Raw genomic sequence first — 8,226 nt, 5'->3', positions numbered from 1 at the left:
AACCAAGAATCTTTGCTTTTCATCTTCCAAAAAGTACTTCTGTTCTTTCTGGCCAGCAGCAGAGCCTCTTCCTTCTCTTCCATTTCAGTTTTGCATCGATCATTTGTAGGATCATTGTCGGCCTCAACTTGTGCCAATGCAAAACCTACTTGGGCTTTATTCACAGCTTGCTCAGTGTTACCAAAAACATATATGTTTCAGGTTTTGAGTGACTCCTTTAACATTCGAAGCTTCTTATTCATACGGAAAATGGGGGAGCCCTCAACAAAAGACGGCCAGGAACACTTCATGAAATCTTTGAACTCTTTATGACTAGTCCATGCTTGGTTGAATCTGAATGGTACATTGTGCGGTCTAGGAATGTGAGCCACTGCCCCCAGTAATGGGGCATGGTCAGACCCCTCTCTAGAACCCACCTTATACCTCCAACCACCAAATTTTTGAATCCACGCCTGATTATAGAACACTCTATCAAGCCTAGCAAGAATCCTCCCTGAGCCATGCTGGTTATTACACCAAGTATACTTGAGACCCATATGATCACTAAGCTGCAAATCACAGCTATTGTACCAATTTAAAAACTCTATCATTGAAGACCTTCTAGGAGGCAGACCCCCCCTTTTTCTCATCATTATGTAAGACAACATTGAAATCCCCTAACACTACCCAAGGTAGATTAGGCATAAGATTTTCAAGCTCAGCCCAAAGTTGTCTTCTCTGCACTATAAGACAAGCCGCATGAACTGCAGAACAACCACCCCTCTACGAAAGCATCAGAACATGTTGAAAGCGGAGGCATGGATAAGGCCAACATTCACTCCTCTCCTCCACAAAATCCAAATATTGCCTTTTCTATCACTTGTTTCATTGTGAAAAAATTGATAATCTAAATAAGAAAGTCCCAGAGACAACACCGAATCACTCTTTGGCTCCGCAATACATAGAATCTCAAGTTTAAACTGCTGCCAAAAAAACTCTTTGATTCTAGATAAAGCATTATTCTTACCAATACCCCCGCACATTCCAAAGAAATGAACTTCATTAATTAGAAATAGTGGTTTTCTTCTCATGACTCTCGACCGGGTTCGGGTGGAGAAACAGTTGAGCTTTATATTTAGTGTTCGTTTTTTTCTTAGTTGAAGCTTCGTGGTCCCGGGTTCCAACCATCTTGTAGCAACTTGAATCACCTCCTTCTCAACTGGCGGTGAAGCTAACCTTCCAATAAGCTTTTCGAATCCCGAAGCAAGACTCACGAAAGCCATTGTGTAATGCGACTATAGGGCCGATGGTTTCTTGGTTGACTTCTCGTATATCTATATGGTCCACAACCACATCAGCTACACCTAGTGCTAGGACCAAGCCTACATTTTCCACCGTGCAACCTCTTCATTAATTATCGCTCCACGCCTCTTCTACTAGATTTCTCCGCGGCTGTATCTATAGCTTTGTGTACCATTATACCATCCTCTTGGGGAGTCATGAACCACTAAGGCCCTTGACATACTTTCCTGCTCTTTGTCTTTCATGTTCCCCATATCCCGTTCAATGTTTGTCCTCATAACAAATTCTTGCGCGAGATCAACTGCATCCTCAAAACCTTGTTCATCGTCCCATTTGTCTCGCATCCTCTTCATAAACTGAATTGTCATCTGCCTCCCCATCGATTGTCCATATCATTATCTGTTCCCACATTCTCTCCAACTTCTTGATCCTTATCCACCATTACTACTTCCACAACTTCATTTGATGGTGGACTAGATTCTGTAACATTCTGATTTTGGTTTGCTTCTTTTCGTCTCCATCTTTTCTTTTGGTTTTGCTCATTTGGTTCTCCTTGTCACCTCCTTCTTTCGTAGAGATTGTCGGAGCTGTAGGCACTGCTATCAGATCTTTCTTGAGGAGCCTGCAATCTCCCACCAAGTGACCCACAATTTTGCAATGGTTGCAAAATTTTGGCAGTTTGCCTCATCGGACTTCTTGCCAGAATTCAATATTAGTACATTCAACTTCCACTAAAATTTTATCAGGGACAACTTTCGACAGATCTACGTCTACTAGAACACTTGCATAATACCCATTGTCTCTTTCCAGTGAGTTCTTATCTACTCGAATAAGATTTCCGATAGTTCTTCCCATTGCCATGAGACTCTCCACCTCCCAGTATTCAAAACTGAGCCCGGGAAATTTCACCAAAACTAGAGCAGTTGAGTGTCTGTGAGTTTCAATATTGAAATTTGGTGTCCATGGTGATATTCTGAGTAGTTGCGAACCAAGATACCATAGACCACCGAAACTCACTTTTTTAAAGGTTTAATCTAAAACAAGGAATAAAATGAAACTAAACTTAATTAAAAACCATTAAAACTAGATCTAGAAGCTATTCTAATGGCTACTTTCTATCCTAAGCTACTAGATATCTTCAGAGTTAAGTCTTCCTTGTTAATAAGGAGGAAATCAAATCCAAAATCGTGCATGGGCTTGGAGCCATGTTTTGGGCCGGAAAATCGGGCCCAAAACCCAATTTCTTCAGTCCAAAAAGGGCTCTTCAGCTGGATTCGGCTTCAACAGACTTTTAGTCCACTTCTGCTCCTCTGATTGGGCCAAAGCTTGGACCATTGGAAAGCTCTTCCCGAGCCGGTCATTTTGACATAAGGTAGGCCCAATTCCAAGGTCTAAGTCCAAAGATACGGTCTTCGGAAGTTCTACTGACTTTGTGCACTGTTTCTGCCCGCGTGGACTTTGACTTTTCACCTTTTGACCGAGCTTTACAAAGGCTTTGTCTTCTTGAATCTTGGCTTTTAATCACAGAACTCCTTAGCAACCAACCATTGTTCCTTTATCTCATCAAAGTGGCACATTTCTGCACATAATTGACTTTGAAGCCTGAAACGCATAAAAATACGTAATCAGTATTAACTCTTAATTATTACTCACATAATTGGTCTAAAAGTATGATTGTTAAAGGGTTAAAACTACAGTTTTGGGCTCTTATCAGTTGTCCACCACCTTTTCCAGGAGTAACATTATCTACTTTAAACAGCTCAGTACGAACTTTTTTATTCTTCACAGTAGGTTGTCCAGGACTTGATCTTCTAACTTGTCCTGTTCCCATACCATATGGTGTGATGACGATTACTTCATTGATAACCCAAACTTTCATTGATTTCGTTGGAGTCTTCTTCTGCTTCTTAATCATGTTCAAGTAGTCGGTTTCTTCATCGATTCTACAAAAGGACTTATTCATCAAATACCTAACAGAAAAACCCAATCTCATGCGCGATGACACAGCTTCAACAAGACACATGAATCCTTCAAAGGGAGTATCCACATCAAACACTCTCAATTTCACCTCACCCCCTATATACTTCATCACACCATGCTTGTCAGATTTCATCTCGCCATCATAATAAATTAGCATATCAAATGAACTTGCAAAAATACAAAGTTAGCACAGTAAAAAGTAGGAGCTTTTAATAAAACGACAATAAAGTTCTTGCAGGAACCGTTATTTCAGAATAACTATTTTTACAAACCGTGAACACCACGCGCAGCGGAATTAATGGGTGTCCACGATTTGTGATTGGAAAACATACCTTTGGGAATCGATTTAGATAACTCTGAGAATCCAAGCTTTATGAAATCCGAAATCAACCTCTTGATCTTCTGTTGTATTCTTTTAGAATAGATTGACGCCATTATGGACAACGATCTACCAACCCCCTTCTTTCTCTCAAGATCATAAACGAATTCAGATCTACTTTTCTTGCCTCTTTTTCAGAACAATGAATTGTTAATTGGGCCAGAGAGAAAGAGTATTCTATTTATAGGCTACAACAGGGACCATGAGGAGAAATTAGGGTTGGGCCTCCTGACGGGCTTGGGCTTTCCATGTTCGCCCCGAACACACAGCCTAAGTCCGTCAACAAATGGCTTATTCCACTAAAGGCCATTCTTGCACTACCGCCCTAATCCCAAATTATGTGTCAACGTTTATGAGCTCCATATTATATGCTCGTTGATCTCCCCGTGTTTAAGATATCGAGTGTCCGTTGATTAAGTCAAGTTACTGACAACTACATTAATCAAGTTCTTATGTCCTTGAGTAGTACCACTCAACCTCATTGTCATGTCGAAATAAATCCACCTGCAGGGTTTACATGACAATCTTTTTGAGCTCCTCAAGGGGACATCATCAACCCAACTTCTTGCGGGACACGGATTCCTTCTATAATCAACAAAACACCTTACATACAATGTCATTACCCAATCCATCGAGTTTGTTGATTCACAAATGAATCTCACTCATTGATGATTTAAAGCAATGTACAATGCATGTAAGTGCCCGTTATTATATCCGGATTAGGAGGACAAGCATCCATAATAACAGAGGCGTTTGTTCTTTTATATAGTCAGTATAAGGAGAAACAACCTCACTTGGTCCTGTTCAACACACATAAAGTGTACTAGTATAATCCTATAGTCAAGATAGACTAATACCAGATTATATTACAACCATACTAATTGTTTGTCCAAATCCATCTAGGTTGTGAACGATTACTTATACTTTATAAGGTACTTATGATATGATCTTCTGTGTGTTCAGACCATATCATCTACAGCATAAAATATTAGACACATGCATATAACTAATAACATATATAATATGCATAACATTTGCCCATATGATTCTCATTCAAAATATAAAGAATTAGAGTTAATACAAAAGTAATATTTTTAGTATATAACCCTATCAGTTCTTTCATTTATTGTTCTACATTTATGACATTGTATAAATACCATAACTATGACAACAAAATCAACATGGAAATGGTAAACAACCATGAAAACCTTATATAAAAAATACTCACACTTTTACATAAAACCACAAAGAAGCAAACCGAAACATAAACCTACGTAGAAACAAGGGTAGAAACAAACCAACACTAAAGAGAACTAAACAAACATCAAAATTGACCATTATGAAGGTTTTAGTTGTTTTCATCCATCAAAATCCTTAGAAAAATAAAAAATGAGAAGACAAAGTAGATGAACAAAAAAGAAGAACCTAAAGAAAAAAGTGTAGCTTTGGAGCTTTGTAAAAACTTTTTGAGGTTGACACAAAAAACAAGGTAAATATTGTCTTGTCTTTGAATTACAAAAACAACAAAAAATTGATGATAGTAGATCCATAAGTTGCTGGTTCTTGATTCCCACAATAGCTAAAGTCCGTTTTCATTTTTGCTAGGTTGAAATCCAACGGTCATTAATCGCTAGTACGTATCGCTAAGAGAATCTAATGGATAAATATTAATGTGCATGTCACATCAGAAGTACAAGAGGAGAGAGAGTGTATTGCAGAGGAGAGAGAGTGTGGCAGGAGGAAAGAGAGTGTTGTAAGGAAGGGCAAAAAGGTAAAAAAACCTGTTGAATTGGTCAAAATTGAAAGGTGTGACCGGTTGGAGAACAATGTGTATTTATCATGGCCAATTCAAGCAATTACCCTTATGGAAACGCTCATGGAGCAAGTCTTGGGACGTACGATTAAGAAGAATACTTTTTAATTTGATGTATACTTTTATGACTCCACAGTTTTACATGTAGTAGCCGACTAAGCCCCTTCAAGGGGTCACATTTATATTATGTGTGCAGAAATATGTTGTTGGGCAGACAGCCAGACTTCGATTAGTTTCGTTGCTTGCTAATAGAATGATTAAACATTCTTCCACATAATCTCGTGATTGTTTATGTGTACAATATCTCCAGTTCTCCACTACATTATTGAGTTCTCTACTTCTCTTTCATAGATTCATGTCACACATAATTTTCTATATGTAGTTCTTTTGGGTTGTACGTTTATCAATTGTATCCTTCATCTTGAAGCCCATACGCATTCGGCCTTAATTGGTTGATGTTCACATGGTTACATTACCATGACGACAAGTAGTAAATGGGAGCTGCTCCCTACTTGTATGTAATTTGGAATCTTCTGGTGTTATAGGTTGGGTTAACTAGTATTACCGCCCCCCCCCCCCCCTACAATATCTCCAGTTCTCCACTGCATTATTGAGTTCTCTACTTCTCTTTCATAGATTCATGTCACACATAATTTTCTATAAGTAGTTCTTTTGGGTTGTGCGTTTATCAATTGTATCCTTCATCTTGAAGCCCATACGCATTCAGCCTTAATTGGTTGATGTTCACATGGTTACATTACCATGACGACAAGTAGTAAATGGGAGTTGCTCCCTACTTGTATGTAATTTGGAATCTTCTGGTGTTATAGGTTGGGTTAACTAGTATTACCACACACACACTACAATATTTCCAGTTCTCCCCTACAATATCTCCAGTTCTGGTGTTATAGATGAGAAATTAGGGTCTCCCCTCTAAGTACACACAAAAAAAAATCAACTTGGGTTGACCGTGTGTGTTTTTTTTGTGTATTTAGGGGGGAGACCCTAATTTCCCATCTAGTGGAGAGAAATCCTAATTGGCTCATCTAGTGGGGGGTAATATTCGTTAACCGTTATAGGTTTTGATTATTATCAAAGATAGGTTGTCACTGGCATAGGGAGGTTCTGGTCGTGAGATTTTGAGGTGGATGTGGATTTGTGGTGTAACCCGGTTGAAGTGGCGAGCCATGGGGGCCTAGGGTACACCTTGGTGTAGGGGTGTGCACGAGTCGGTCCGGGTTGGGTTTGGGTATAAATCGACAACCGAACCAATCTTATCGGTTTATATTTTTTTGGAACCGAACCAAACTGGCTGTGTTATACTAACCAAACTGAACCGAACTATTTTCCAATCGAACCGATATTTGAACCGAACCAATTGGGTTACAGTTTAACCAATGTTAACCGACCCGAACCGACTAGTTTTTACATATTTTTAAATTAAATCAATTAAATATATATATATATATATAGCGGGTTGATTCGGTTCGGGTTTAGGAATAAATCGATGACCGAACTGACCTTATCAGTTTTCAAATATACGTAACCGAACCGAACCGAACCGACTTATAAATATAACCGACCCAAAACCAATCGGTTCGGTTCGATTCGGTTGGTTTTGTCGGTTTATACACATCCTTACCCTGGCGTACCCTCAACTTTTTTTTTAAAAAAAAATTATTGTTATCACTTAAGAGAATCAATCAAACCAAAGAAAAGAAACCCAAACAAACAGGAAGCGAAAATTTTGGTTGTTTGATTTTCGTAAGTGACGTCTTTTTTTATTCAAACTATAATTCCATTTTCAATGAAATACCACACGATATGATAAACAAAAGAAACCCTTCTCCTCTTTTCTTTTACTGGTTTCTCCCCCTTGTTCAACCATTCAGAGGTTTAATATACTTGTTTTGTCATACTCTTCCTTCTAGTTTGGGATAAGTCATCCTACTACCTCATCATAGTCTTTATATATAATCTATGGGTGAAGCAATTAAGATAGATTTTTCTAAAATCTTGAGAGTGGCTTTCTAGGGGATAATGGTAGATGATGGGGTGTGTTCGCATTATTGTTTTCGATCTGGAAGAAAAAAATCTATAATGGGGGTTGTATTTGAGAAAGGCGTCAAGCAAAAAAGGGTATTTGAGATGGGTGGGTTTGCTTAAAAAGTTAGACTTGGATGTCCTACCATGACACCATATTTGATGCTCACACTACTAAAAGAAGGGCTTTTTGTGTCACTTATTTTTTTTGTCTTGTGTCACTTACTAGAAAAAAGTGACACACAGAGTTTTGATGTGTCACTTTTTTATAGAACGAGGGCTGATGTGTTACTTCTAGGAAAAGTGACACAAGTAATTTTATTTTTTGTGTCCCATTATTTGAAAGTGACACTAGTGGTTTGCCTTGATGTGTCACTTCTGGGTAGGGGTGCAAGTGGATATCCAAATATTCGAATCCGATTCGAATTCGTATTCGAAAAATCGGATATTATCCGAAAATTTCGATTTCGATTCGATTCGATATTTTTTTATGTCCGAATCGGTTTGGATACGGATTCGATACTCACATATCCGCATCCGATAATATCCGATCCGATTTAAAAATTAATAGTTTTTATATAATTTATTTATTTATTTTTATTGTATAAAATATTATATAAAATCATAAACTAATAATATAAAACTATAATAACAAAATAATAATAATAAATGACAAATATATATATTTATACTAGTTTTTATAGTGGTAAAATGAATTATTCAAAGCAAA

The sequence above is a fragment of the Coptis chinensis genome, chromosome 8 (genome assembly GCF_015680905.1).
Source record: "Coptis chinensis isolate HL-2020 chromosome 8, ASM1568090v1, whole genome shotgun sequence".
Taxonomy (NCBI): domain Eukaryota; kingdom Viridiplantae; phylum Streptophyta; class Magnoliopsida; order Ranunculales; family Ranunculaceae; genus Coptis; species Coptis chinensis.
This window is presented reverse-complemented; position numbering follows the sequence as displayed.